The sequence below is a fragment of the Triticum urartu genome, chromosome 7 (assembly GCF_003073215.2).
Source record: "Triticum urartu cultivar G1812 chromosome 7, Tu2.1, whole genome shotgun sequence".
NCBI lineage: Eukaryota > Viridiplantae > Streptophyta > Magnoliopsida > Poales > Poaceae > Triticum > Triticum urartu.
In genome coordinates, this window is record NC_053028.1 from 361627259 (window position 1) to 361641631 (window position 14373).

Genomic DNA, 14373 nt, shown 5'->3' on the forward strand with positions numbered 1-14373 from the left:
CGCGGCCGCACTTCATCTCTGGCTCCGCCGTGAGCACGGCAGGCCCCTTGCGCTTTACGTCCTTGATCTTTGCCAACTTGTCCTCCTGGTCAGCAGCTGGAAGCTCGAGGAGAGAAAGGCACCCTTCCTCAGCCCTTGTGCACTTGGTTGCCATGTTGAACATCTCCAGGGCCGACCATAGCTCCTTGTGGATCGCGAGCTCCTCCTTCATCTTAACATCGCGGACACCATCGGAGAACGTGAAGATGATGGCCTCATCCATCAACTTGGGGATCTTGAGGTGGATGCTATTGATGCGCTGGATGTACTTCTGCAGGGTTTCCCCTGGTTGCTGCTTGATGCGCCGCAGGTCACCCGCGGTCGGCCTACGGTCACGAGTGCCCTGGAAATTGGCAACGAAGAGCTCACGCATCTTGCCCGAGGAGGAGATCGATCCCGCGGGGAAGTTCAGGAGCCATAAGCGCGCGCCATCCTTGAGGGCCAGGGGAAACCAGTTCGCCATGACCCTTATCATCCCCGTTGGCTGCCTCGATGCTCAGCTCGTAGAGCTGCAAGAACTCCACGGGGTCGTGGGTGCCGTCATAGCGTGGAGGCAGGTCTGGCTTGAACTTGCCTGGCCAGACGATGGTGCGCAGCTCAGGAGCAAAGGCACGGCAGCCTGCTGTGGTCATCGGAGCCCGTCATGGTGGCGGAGCCTAATCCTGATATCGATGCACCACCGCCGTAGGCGGCTCGCGGTCTAGGAGCAATGGCGCTGGGAGTGCAAGAGTGTTTTATTGCAGCCTCGGGACTTCTTGGCAGCTTCCTTCTTCATGTGCGGGCGCCCGGCGTGGCGGGCCATGCTGCGAGACCGGGCGTCTTGGTGCGAGGGCGTCGTATTGACGCGGAGGCGACGGAGGCGCTCCGTCAGCCGCGTGTCTTGGTGCGAGGGCACCATATTGATGCAAAGGTGGCGGAGGCGCTCCATGAGCCACGTCGCCCATACCTGGAGGTGGGCGAGGTAGCAAGAGGGATGGCGCAGGAGAGCCCTCGGCAGCGCTGACGAGCTCGGCGATGCTGTCCTGCCAGTCGTCGTAGAGATCGTTTGACCGTGATGACTCCTCGAGGGCCTGGCATCTTGAGCTTGAGGTATGCGTATTGCGGCACCGCATTGAAGTTAGCAAATGCGGTTCGCCCGAGCAGTGTGTGATAGCCACTACGGAACGGGACTATGTCGAAGATTAACTCCTTGCTTCGGAAATTATCCGGAGATCTGAAGACCACTTCAAGTGTAACTGGGCCTGTACAGTTGGCCTCTACACCTGGTATGACGCCTTTAAAGGTCGTTTTAGTGGGTTTAATCCTTGAGGGATCGATGCCCATTTTCCGCACTGTATCCTGGTAAAGCAGGTTCAGGCTGCTGCCGCCGTCCATAAGGACTCTAGTGAGGTGAAATCCGTCAATAATTGGGTCCGGAACCAATGCGGCGAATCCGCCATGACGGATGCTAGTGGGGTGGTCCCTTCGATCAAAAGTGATCGGGCAGGTAGACCATGGGTTGAACTTTGGGGCAACTAGCTCCATCGCGTATACGTCCCTTAGCGCATGCTTCCGCTCCCTCTTGGGGACGTGGGTTGCGTATATCATGTTCACCGTCTGCACTTGTGGGGGAAAACCTTTTTGTCCATTGTTGTTCGGCGGTCAGGGCTCCTCCTCGTCATCGCTATGCAGCCCCTTGTCTCTACTTTCGGCATTTAACTTGCCTGCCTGCTTGAACACCCAACAATCCCTGTTGGTGTGATTGGCTGGTTTTTGGGGGTGCCATGTATCTGGCATGAGCGGTCGAGTATTCGGTCCAAACTGGACGGGCCCGGAGTATTTCTTTTGAATGGCTTTTTCCGCTGACTGGGTTTAAAGCCTCTGAATCCGGCATTAACTGTCGTATCCTCAGCATTGTCGCCGTTAATGCGGCTCTTTTGCTTGTTGCGATGCGACCTGCCACTGCTGTCCTTGGTATCCAAATTACCAGGGCTCTTGGTCATGTTATTGCTGCGAGCTAGCCAGCTGTCTTCTCCCGCGCAAAAGCGGGTCATAAGTGTCGTGAGGGCTGCCATAGATTTCGGCTTTTCCTGTCCTAGGTGCCGTGCAAGCCACTCGTCGCGGATGTTATGCTTGAAGGCTGCTAGGGCCTTTGCGTCCAGACAGTCGACGATTTGTCTTTTCTTGGTTAGGAACCGTGTCCAGAATTGTCTAGCCGATTCCTCTGGCTGCTGAATTATGTGGCTTAGGTCATCGGCGTCTGGTGGTCACACATAAGTGCCCTGGAAATTGTCGAGGAATGCGGCTTCCAGGTCCTCCCAACAACCAATTGATTCTGCTGGCAAGCTATTAAGCCAATGACGAGCTGGTCCTTTAAGCTTGAGTGGGAGGTATTTGATGGTGTGTAGGTCATCACCGCGGGCCATGTGGATATGAAGGAGATACTCCTCGATCCATACCACAGGATTTGTTGTGCCATCGTATGATTCGATGTTCATGGGTTTGAAACTCTCGGGGATTTGATGATCCATTACTTCATCTGTGAAGCATAGTGGGTGTGCGGCACCTCTGTATTGGGCTATATATTACGACGCAGCTCAAACGAAATTTGTCTACTGTGTTCGACCCGGCCGGATTTACTGTATCCGGCGTGACGAGTACCGTCTCGTGCCATGGGGCGCCCACGTGATCCGTAGATCGATCTTGTTTGCCTTGCCTTGTCCTCCAATATATCTCGCAGGTCTGGCGCATTTTCCCATGCCTTGGTTTTTTTTGAGCGGAGCCGGGGTGCGGCTTGAGTGGAGGGCCGAGAGGCCTCTCTGTCGCGGCCACGGGGTGGCCGGTCGGCCGCATCATGCGCTGGTGATGTAGGTTTAGGTTCTTCCTCCTCTAATTGGGGTAGCAACCTGCGCTTTGTGTAGCTCTTGGAGGGGAATTCGAGTTCATACTCTTCGGCCGCAAGGACTTCAGTCCATCTGTCGGCTAGCAAATCTTGATCAGCTCTAAGCTGTTGCTGTTTTTTCTTGAGGCTGCTCGTCGTGGCCATAAGCCTGCGTTTGAAACGCTCTTGTTGGACGGGATCCTCCGGAGCGAGAAATTCATCGTCGTCGAGGCTTGCCTCGTCTTCGGAGGGAGGCAAATAATTATCGTCCTCGACCTCTCTGTCTGCCGCTCTCTCATGAGGGCTGGCTTCTCTATCCTCCTGTGCTAAATCTTGCTGGAGGTGGTTGTCTTTGGCACTGTCCGGGGTGTTATTATCTCCCGTGCCGGAATCACCGTCTTTGCTTTGGCGGGATTTAGAGTGGCGCCGCTGACGCCGGCGCTTAGGCTGCTTCTTGGAGGGGTCATCCTCCGCTGCTCCATCGCCATTGCCTTCTTTTGGGGTGTCCACCATGTATATATCATACGACGAGGTGGCTTTCCAGTGCCCTATAGGCTCTGGTTCTTGATCGTCTCCTGCATCGGCGTCCATACCGTCGATGTCTTCGGAGTCGAAGTCGAGCATGTCGATTAAATCATCGACAGTGGCTACGAAGTGGGTCGTGGGTGGGCTTTGAATTTCTTCATCATCCGCATCCCAACCTTGCTGACCATAGTCCGGCTAGGGCTCTCCTGATAAATAGAGAGACTTTAGTGAATTCGGAATATCGCCGAAGGGCAAGTGCTGAAAGATGTCCGCGGCGGTGAACTCCATGATCGGCGCCCAATGGGGTTCGATCGGTAGGGGCACGGAGGGCTCGGAGTCAAGAGAGGAGTCCGGCTCCTTGGAGTCAGGGGCTTCGCAGAGGATAGGGCTGGTGTTCGGCTCGATCGCCATAGTGATTGCAGCCCCCAAGGCGGTGTCTAACCACCCATCCTCAATTGGTGTGATCGGTTCCGAGCTAGGGGTCGGAGCGGACACAGGTGCGGCCTCCAGGGCACTGTTCGGCGGCAGAGCTAGATCATGCCCATCGTGACAGTGCGGCGCGCTCGGCTGTGGCTCGAATCCGTCGAAGATCAAGTCTCTGCGGATGTCGACCGTGTAGTTCAAACTTCCAAATCTGACCTAATGGCCAGGGGCGTAGCTTTCTATCTGCACCAGATGACCAAGCTAATTGGCCCGCAGTGCAAAGCCACCGAATACGAAGATCTTTCCGGGGAGAAAAGTCTCACCCTGGATCGCATCGCTGTTGATGATCGGAGAGGCCATCGGGCCTAAAAGTGACGACATAGAGGAACTCTCAATGAAAGCACCAATGTCGGTGTCAAAAAAGGCGGATCTCGGGTAGGGGGTCCCAAACTGTGCATCTAGGCCGGATGGTAACAGGAGGTAGGGGACACGATGTTTTACCCAGGTTTGGGCCCTCTTGATGGAGGTAAAACCCTATGTCCTTCTTGATTAATATTGATGATATGGGTAGTACAAGAGTAGATCTACCACGAGATCAGAGAGGCTAAACCCTAGAAGCTAGCCTATGGTATGATTGTTGTTCGTCCTACGGACTAAGACCCTCCGGTTTATATAGACACCGGAGAGGGCTAGGGTTACACAGAGTCGGTTACAATGGTAGGAGATCTACATATCCGTATCGCCAAGCTTGCCTTCCACGCCAAGGAAAGTCCCTTCCGGACACGGGACGAAGTCTTCAATCTTGTATCTTCATAGTCCAGGAGTCTGGCCGAAGGTATAGTCCGGCTATCTGGACAACCCCTAATCCGGGACTCCCTCAATCACACTTTTATTTTTCTTACAACTCAATACTTAGAACAAAATATGACTCTATATGAATGCATCCGGCGGTGTACCGGGATATGCAATATGACAATGACGGAGTGTGTCATGATAAACGGAACGGTGGAAAGTTGCATGGCAATATATCTGGAATGGCTATGGAAATGCCATAATAGGTAGATATAGTGGCTGTTTTGAGGAAGGTATATGGTAGGTGTATGATACCGGCGAAAAGTGCGCGGTATTAGAGAGGCTAGCAAAGGTGGAAGGGTGAGAGTGCGTATGATCCATGGACTTAACATTAGTCATAAAGAAGTCATATACTTATTGCAAAAATCTAGAAGTTATCAAAGCAAAGTATTACGCGCATACTCCTAGGGGGGTAGATTGGTAGGAAAAGACCATCGCTCATCCCCGACCGCCACTCATAAGGAAGACAATCAATAAATAAATCATGCTCCGACTTCATCACATAACGGTTCACCATACGTGCATGCTATGGGAATCACAAACTTTAACACAAGTATCCTTGAAATTCACAACTACTCAACTAGCATGACTTTAATATTATCACCTCCATATCTCAAAACAATTATCATGCTTCAATCTTTTCTTAGTATTCAACACACTCAAAAGAAAGTTTCACAAATCTTGAATACCAAGCATATTATTATTAAGCAAATTACCATGCTATTAAGAGACTCTCAAAATAATTTAAGTGAAGCATGAGAGATCAATAGTTTGTTTAAAACAAATCCACCACCATGCTCTAAAAGATCTAAGTGAAGCACATAGAGAAAAATTATAACGCTCAAAAGATATAAGTGAAGCACATAGAGCAAAATTAACTAGCTCAAAAGATATAAGTGAAGCACAATGAGTATTCTATCAAATTGTAATTCATGTATGGCTCTCTCAAAAGGTGTGTACAGCAAGGATGATTGTGGAATACTAAGACACAAAGACACAAATAATACAAGACGCTCCAAGCAAAACACATATCATGTTGGTGAATAAAAATATAGCTCCAAGTAAATTACCGATGGAAGTGGACGAAAGAGGGGATGCCTTCCGGGGCATCCCCAAGCTTTGACTTTTTGGTGTCCTTGGATTATCTTGGGGGTGCCATAGTCATCCCAAAGCTTAGGCTCTTGCCACTCCTCTTCCATGATCCATCAAAAGAATTCACCCAAAACTTGAAAACTTCACAACACAAAACTCAAAATAGAAAACTCGTGAGCTCCGTTAACGAAAGAAAACAAAATACCACTTCAAGGTACTGTAATGAAATCATTCTTTATTTATATTGGTGTTAAACCTACTGTATTCCAACTTATCTATGGATTATAAACTATTTTACTAGCCATAGATTCATCAAAATAGGCAAACAACACACGAAAAACAGAATCTGTCAAAAACAGAACAGTCTGTAGTACTCTGTAGCTAGCGCAAGATATGGAACCCCAAAAATTCTAAAATAAATTGCTAGACGTGAGGAATTTATCTATTAATCGTCTTCAAAAAGAATTAACTGAATATCACTCTTCAAATAAAAATGACAGCAGTTCTTGTGAGCGCTAAAGTTTCTGTTTTTTACAGCAAGTTCAACAAGACTTTCCCCAAGTCTTCCCAACGGTTCTACTTGGCACAAACACTAATTAAACACAAAAACACAACCAAAACAGAGGCTAAATAATTTATTTATTACTAATCAGGAGAAAAAAGAAAGGAATAAAAATAAAATTGGGTTGCCTCCCAACAAGCGCTATCGTTTAACGCCCCTAGCTAGGCATAAAAGCGAGGATAGATCTAGGTATTGCCATCTTTGGTAGGCAATCCATAAGTGGCTCTCATGATAGTTTCATATGTAATTTTATTTTCTTTCTAGGAAAGTGTTCCATGCCCTTTTTAATGGAAATTGAAATCTAATATTCCCTTCCTTCATATCAATAATCGCACCAACCGTTCTAAGGAAAGGTCTACCAAGAATAATAGGGCAAGAATGATTGCAATCTATATCAAGAACAATGAAATCTACGGGCACATAATTCCTATTTGCAACAATAAGAACATAATTAATCCTTCCCATAGGTTTCTTAATAGTAGAATCCGCAAGATGCAAGTTTAGAGAGCAATCATCAAAATTACGGAAATCTAGCAAATCACATAAAGTCTTGGGAATAGTGGAGACACTAGCACCCAAATCACACAAAGCATAAAACTCATGATCCTTAATTTTAATTTTAATAGTTGGTTCCCACTCATCATAGAGTTTTCTAGGGATAGAAACTTTCAAATCAAGTTTTTCTTCATAAGATTGCATCAAGGCATCAACAATATGTTCGGTGAAGGCTTTATTTTGACTATAAGCATGTGGAGAATTTAGCACGGATTGCAACAAGGAAATACAATCAATTAAAGAGCAACTTTCATAATTAAATTCCTTGAAATCCAATATAGTGGGTTTAGCAACATCTAGATTTTTATTTATTTCAATCCCACTTTCATCAATTTCATCATTAAGATCTAAATACTCTGAATTTTTAGAATGCCTTCTAGGTAAAGGAAGATCATATTCAGTTTCATCAAGATTCATATTGAAAAACAAAGATTTAATAGGGGACACATCAATAACTTTTAGATCTTCATCTTGATTTGATTTTCATAGGAATTGGAAGAACACGCTTTAATAAAGGCATCTTTGGAAGCACGCATCCTAGCGGTTCTTTTTGCACTCATCAATGGAAATTCTCATGGCTTTGAGAGACTCATTGATATCATGCTTAGGAGGAATAGATCTAAGCTTTAAAGAATCAACCTCAAGAGAAATTCTATCAACGTTCCTAGCCAAATCATCAACTTTAAGCAATTTCTCTTCAAGCAAAGCATTAAAATTCTTTTGTTGAATTCATAAACTCTTTAACACTATTCCCAAATTTAGAGGGCATCTTATTAAAATTTCCATAAGAGTTGTTGTAGGAATTTCCATAATATTAGAAGGATTACTAGGATATGGCCTAGGATTAAATCCTACCAACAAAATTCACATCCATAGATTCATTGTTATTCTCAATCAAAGTAGACAAAGGCATATCATTAGGATCAGAAGAAACACTCTTAGTAGCAAATAATTTCATAAGTTCATCCATCTTTCCACTCAACAACATTGATCTTCTATCGCATGCATGCACTTTTTTATTAGAAGATCTTTCAGTATGCCATTGAGAATAATTAACCATAATATTATCTAGGAGTTTAGTAGCATCTCCTAAAGTGATTTCCATAAAAGTGCCTCCCACGGCCGAATCTAAAAGATTTCTAGAAGCAAAATTCAATCTGGCATAAAAATTTTGTATAATCATCCACAAATTCAAACCATGAGTAGGGCAATTACGTATCATTAATTTCATTCTCTCCCAAGCTTGTGCAACATGTTCATGACCAAGTTGCTTAAAATTCATAATATCGTTTCTAAGAGAGATGATCTTAGCGGGAGGAAAATACTTAGAGATAAAAGCATCTTTGCACTTGTTCCATGAATCAATACTATTCTTAGGCAAAGACGAAAACCAAGTTTTAGCATGATCTCTAAGCGAAAAAGGAAATAGCTTCAATTTAATGACATCATTATTGACATCTTTTTTCTTTTGCATATCACATAAATCAACGAAGCTATTCAGATGAGTAGCGGCATCTTCACTAGGAAGGCCAGTGAATTGATCTTTCATAACAAGATTGAACAAAGCAGTATTAATTTCACAAGATTCAGCATCAGTAAGAGGAGCAATCGTAGTGCTAAGGAAATCATTATTATTGGTATTGGTGAAGTCACACAATTTAGTATTATCTTGAGCCATCATGACAAACAAGCAATCTAATACACGAGCAAACAAAAAAGCAAGCGGGCAAAATAGGCAAATAGAGAGGGAGGATAGAGAGAGAGGGCGAATAAAACGGCAAGGGTGAAGTGGGGGAGAGGAAAACGAGAGGCAAATGGCACATAATGCAATGCGAGAGATAGGGATTGTGATGGGTACTTGGTATGTTTACTTTTTGCGTAGTCTCCCCGGCAACGACGCCAGAAATCCTTCTTGCTACGTCTTGAGCTTGCGTTGGTTTTCCCCGAAGAGGAAGGGATGATGCGGCAGAGTAGCGTAAGTATTTCCCTTAGTTTTCGAGAACCAAGGTATCAATCCAGTAGGAGGCCACGCTCAAGTCCCTCGTACCTGCACAAAATGATAGCTACTCGCAACCAACGCGATTAGGGGTTGTCAATCCCTTCACGGTCACTTACGAGAGTGAGATCTGATAGATATAATATTTTTGGTATTTTTGGTATAAAGATGCAAAGTAAAAAGTAAAAGCAAAGTAAAAAAGCAAAGCAAGAATAAAGTGATGGAGATTGATATGATGAGAATAGACCCGGGGGCCATAGGTTTCACTAGTGGCTTCTCTCAAGAGCGTAAGTATTCTACGGTGGGTGAACAAATTACTGTTGAGCAATTGACATAATTGAGCATATTTATGAGAATATCTAGGCATGATCATGTATATAGGCATCATGTCCGTGACAAGTAGACCGAAACGATTCTGCATCTACTACTATTACTCCACTCATCGACCGCTATCCAGCATGCATCTAGAGTATTAAGTTAAAAAACAGAGTAACGCCTTAAGCAAGATGACATGATGTCGAGAGATAAATTCATGCAATATGAAATAAACCCCATCTTGTTATCCTCGATGGCAACGATACAATACGTGCCTTGTTGCCCCTTCTGTCACTGGGAAAGGACACCGCAAGATCGAACCCAAAGCTAAGCACTTCTCCCATGGCAAGAACTACCAATCTAGTTGACCAAACAAATGGATAATTCGAAGAGACTTGCAGAGATAACAAATCATGCATAAAAGAATTCAGAGAAGATTCAAATATTATTCTTAGATAGACTTGATCATAAACCCACAATTCATTAATCTCAACGAACACACCGCAAATAGAAGATTACATCGAATAGATCTCCACAAGAGAGGGGGACAACTTTGTATTGAGATTCAAAGAGAGAGAAGAAGCCATCTAGCTAATAACTATGGACCCGAAGGTCTGAGGTAAACTACTCACACTTCATCGGAGAGGCTATGATGATGTAGAAGCCCTTCGTGATGACGGCCCTCTTCCGGCGGAGCTCCGGAACAGGCCCCAAGATGGGATCTCGTGGATACAGAAAGTTGCGGCTGTGGAATTAGGTTTTTGGCTCCTTCCTGATCGTTTTGGGGGTACATAGGTATATATAGGAGGAAGGAGTACTCTAGAGGAGCACCGAGGGGCCCACGAGGCAGGGGGCGCGCCCTAGGGGGGCGCCCCCACCCTCGTGACCGCCTCTTTTGTTCCTTGGAGCAGGGTCCAAGTCTCCTGGATCACGTTCGGTGAGAAAATCACATTCCCGAAGGTTTTATTCCGTTTGGACTCCGTTTGATATTCTGTTTCTTCGAAACACCGAAATAGGCAAAAAACAGCAATTCTAGGTTGGGCCTCCTGTTAATAGGTTAGTACCAAAAATAATATAAAAGTGGAAAATAAAGCCCAATATAGTCCAAAACAGTAGATAATATAGCATGGGGCAATCAAAAAATATAGATACCTTGGAGACGTATCACTCAACAATTCGTTGGGTTTGCTACAGCTGCTGACGTTGCTGCCGGGGCTTTTGTAGTGGAGGCGATTGCACCGTTGGTGCACCGCCTACAACAAGTCCATCAGTCTGAGCTACTGGTCCTGCTTGCTGGCGCTGTGAAGGTTCTACCAACTGGGATTTGTTTGCTTCTGCAAATGCAATTAAACATTGGATGGTGGCCCGCCACTCATCCATCTTGTCTGCTGTTGGAGGAAAGTTCAACAGCATTTGGGCTCCCGCCATTGCCTATGTTGCCGTCGAAGGCATGTTGGAGCAAGAAGAACTTGACGTTGTTCGACTCCTGGCAGAGCCAGCAGGAACGCCGTTGCGATCATGCCGTCGTACTACCGGTGTGACAGAAGGTTGGAATGGCGGGAGAGGCACCTGAGAATCTTGGGCCTTATACACATGCGTCTTGCCATGTGCGCGCTGCTGTGCATGATCAAGAGCGCCGCTTGGAGTCACGTCATGTCCATCTCACGATGGACATGGCGTGTGCTTCGATGTTGCTTCCCTCGCTGCCGCTGTTAACATTGCAGTGGGAGGATCTCGGCTTGCGCCTGACCAGATGGTGTTGCTCCGATGGCTGCGCTCACCAGTGCGCTAGGGAGGCCACTGTGCCATTGTTGTTGTCTTCACCAGAGGGTCGAGAGAGGTGACCGCCCTCAGCGCCTCCATTGCCCATCCCAACATAGTGGGTACAATGACCGTGTCGCCTGCACTTGTCGTGCCTACTGCAACACTCGCGCCCTCCGGGGCAAGAGCGCTGCTTGCGCCGCCCGTAGAGATGTGGGAAGGAACCTTGTACATGGAAGGTCTCGTCACCATGGAACCCTTCTTAGGCACCATGGATGATGAAGATGGTGATGAATCTAGATGAAATCGTCATGCCATCTGCTATCCAGGTTCATACCAGTGACCCCCCTACGTGGCGCGCCAAAGATGTCGGTGTGGAACGATGATCTATGGGGCAATCCAGCCCCTTTGTGGTTCGGCGAGGGGAATGCACAAAACACAAAGAGCAGGACTAGTAGAGGGCACATGGATCTTTACCCAGGTTCGGACCACCTTTGAGGTGTAATACCATACTCATACTTTGATATATTGGATGTGCGTAAGCACAAGTGCAAGGAGCGCTCTCCCCTAGCAAGGCACAAGGAGAAGGCAACTACACGTGCTTGTGTGCATGGAGTTGGAATGGGTTGGAACCCTTGTAAAGGTTTCCATGGCCCTACTTTTATAGCTTAAGGGGTAACCATAGTGGCAAAAGGTAATTACATGTTAATTAGACTGCAACCATGCTAACATATCTAACTCTGTCGAGTGCTACTTCTTGAGCTTGCGTTGGTTTTTCCCTTGAAGAGGAAAGGGTGATGAAGCACAGTAGAGATATGTATTTCCCTCAGTTAGGAACCAAGGTATCAATCTAGGAAAAACACATATCATGTGGTGAATAAAAATATAGCCTCAAGTAAATTTACCGATAGACGAAGACGAAAGAGGGGATGCTATCCGGGGCATCACTGAGCTGAGGCTCTTGGTTGTCCCTGAATATTACCATGGGGTTCCTTGGGCATCCACAAGCTTAGGATATTGCCACTCCTTATTCCATAGTCCATCAAATCTTTACCCAAAACTTGAAAACTTCACAACACAAAACTCAACAGAAAACTCATGAGATCCGTTAGTATAAGAAAATAAATCACCACTTTTGGTACTGTTGTGAACTCGTTCTTTATTTATATTCGTGTAACATTTACTGCATTCCAACTTCTCCATGGTACATACCCCCTGATACTACCCATAGATTCATCAGAATAAGCAAACAACACATAGAAAACAGAATCTGTCAAAAACAGAACAGTTTGTAGCAATCTGTAGACTTAGAATACTTCTGTAAGTCCAACAATTCTGGAAAATTAGGATGACATAGGCAATTTGTATATCAATCTCGTGCAAAAATAATCAGTATTTTATTGCGCTCCTGTTAAAAATGAGAATTATTTTACTGGGCGCAAAAGTTTCTGTTTTTTAGCAAGATCAAATCAATTATCACCGTAAGCCATCCCAAAGGTCTTACTTGGCAGAAACACTAATTGAAACACCAAAACACAATTACTATAGAGGTAATGATGTGTATTTTATTCAAGAACAGTAGAAAAACAGAAAACACAAGAATAAAATTGGGTTGCCTTCCAACAAGCGCTATTGTTTAACGCCCTTAGCTAGGCATAAAAACATAGATCTAGGTATTGGCATAATAGTAAGGGAGATCATCCATGCTCATCTCATACTCCCTTCTTTTAGCAGCAAGTTTCCTTTGTGGTATGAAAAAATAATCAAAAGGGCTAAATTTAATAGGGTAAGGATCCCTAAGATCGAGTGTGGAAGGAATAGGTTCCTCCTTCAGCCCCTTATAGTTTATAATCAACTCATCATTATAAGCTTTTCTTTGGTGAAACGTCATAAGCTTATCTCCTAACACAAAGCCTAGTCCGTTGTTTTGTGTAGAAAAATCATCATTAAGTTCCGAGATCTTATCAACCAAAACCTTGGTAGGGACCCTTTTTCTCAAATTTTCATTATAGGCAACAAAATCAGGAGATTGCAATCTCATTATTTCCTCTTGATTAAAAAGGACCTCCTCTATGGGAGGACATCCACCATTAATTCTATAATGAGCAAAATTTTGGCTAGCTTCTTTCATGATAAATCTAAACTCTTGAGCTAAAAATATAGTAGTGACATAATTAATGGGAGCATGCCGAATATTAGAAAACTCTAGAAAAATCCTTTTATGCAGGGATGCATGCAAACGAATTGTCTTTCGAGTTCAATTATGAGCAAAGTTATAACATCCACAAGACTATTGTTTTATTAAGAGTAGGTCCTCCTAACATAGGTAGTGTGCCAGCACAAGTAAAGAAATCTTGAATAACACCTTTTCCAATAATATTACAGCTACCTATGCGGAATTTTTTGTATGCATGATAGTAGGTTCTTCATGGGGACCATCATTAGCAAAGTCACCAAAATTTTCCTCGAGATTACTAATATTTTTTTTGATAAAAACCTCCTCAGATTCAGACATGCTGGCAACAAACCAATCTAGCAAACGAGCAAACAAAAGGCAAGCGAAAAGACGGACGAAAGAAGGGCGAATAAAAAGGCAAATCTTTTTGTTTTTTCTGAAGATCGTTTTAGAAGTGGGGGGGGAACGAGAGGCAAATGGAAAACAATGTAATTTAAGAGATGAGAGTTTTATGATGGATACTTGGTAGGCGTGACGTAGATCTCCCCGACAACTGTGCCAGAAATTGGCAAGTTGACGGGAGACTAGTATTGACTTGGTGTGAATTTCCCCAGCAACGGCGCCAGAAATTCTTCCTGCTACTTCTTGAGCTCGTGTTGCTTTTTCCCTTGAAGATGAAAGGGTGATGCAGTACAGTAGAGATAAGTATTTCGCTCAGTTAAGAACCAAGGTATCAATCCAGTAGGAGAAACAAGCAAGTCTCCAATAGATGCACCTACACAAACAATCAAACACTTGCACCCAACGCGATAAAGGGGCTGTCAATCCCTTCACGGTCACTTGCACAGGTGAGATCTGATAGAGATAGATAAAAGTAAACAAAAGATAAAATATTTTTGGGATTTTTGGTTTATAGATCTGAAAATAAAAGATTGCAAAATAGTAGATCGGAAACAAATATGATGGAAAATAGACCCTGGGGCCATAGGTTTCACTAGCGGCTTCTCTCTTGAAGGAAAATAATGTAGTGGGTGAACAAATTACTGTCGAGCAATTTATAGAAAAGCGCAAAGTTATGACGATATCCAAGGCAATGATTATGCATATAGGCATCACGTCTGTGGCAAGTAGACCGACTCCTGCCTGCATCTACTACTATTACTCCACACATTCAATGCTATCCACCATGCATCTAGAGTATTAAGTTCATAAAGAAC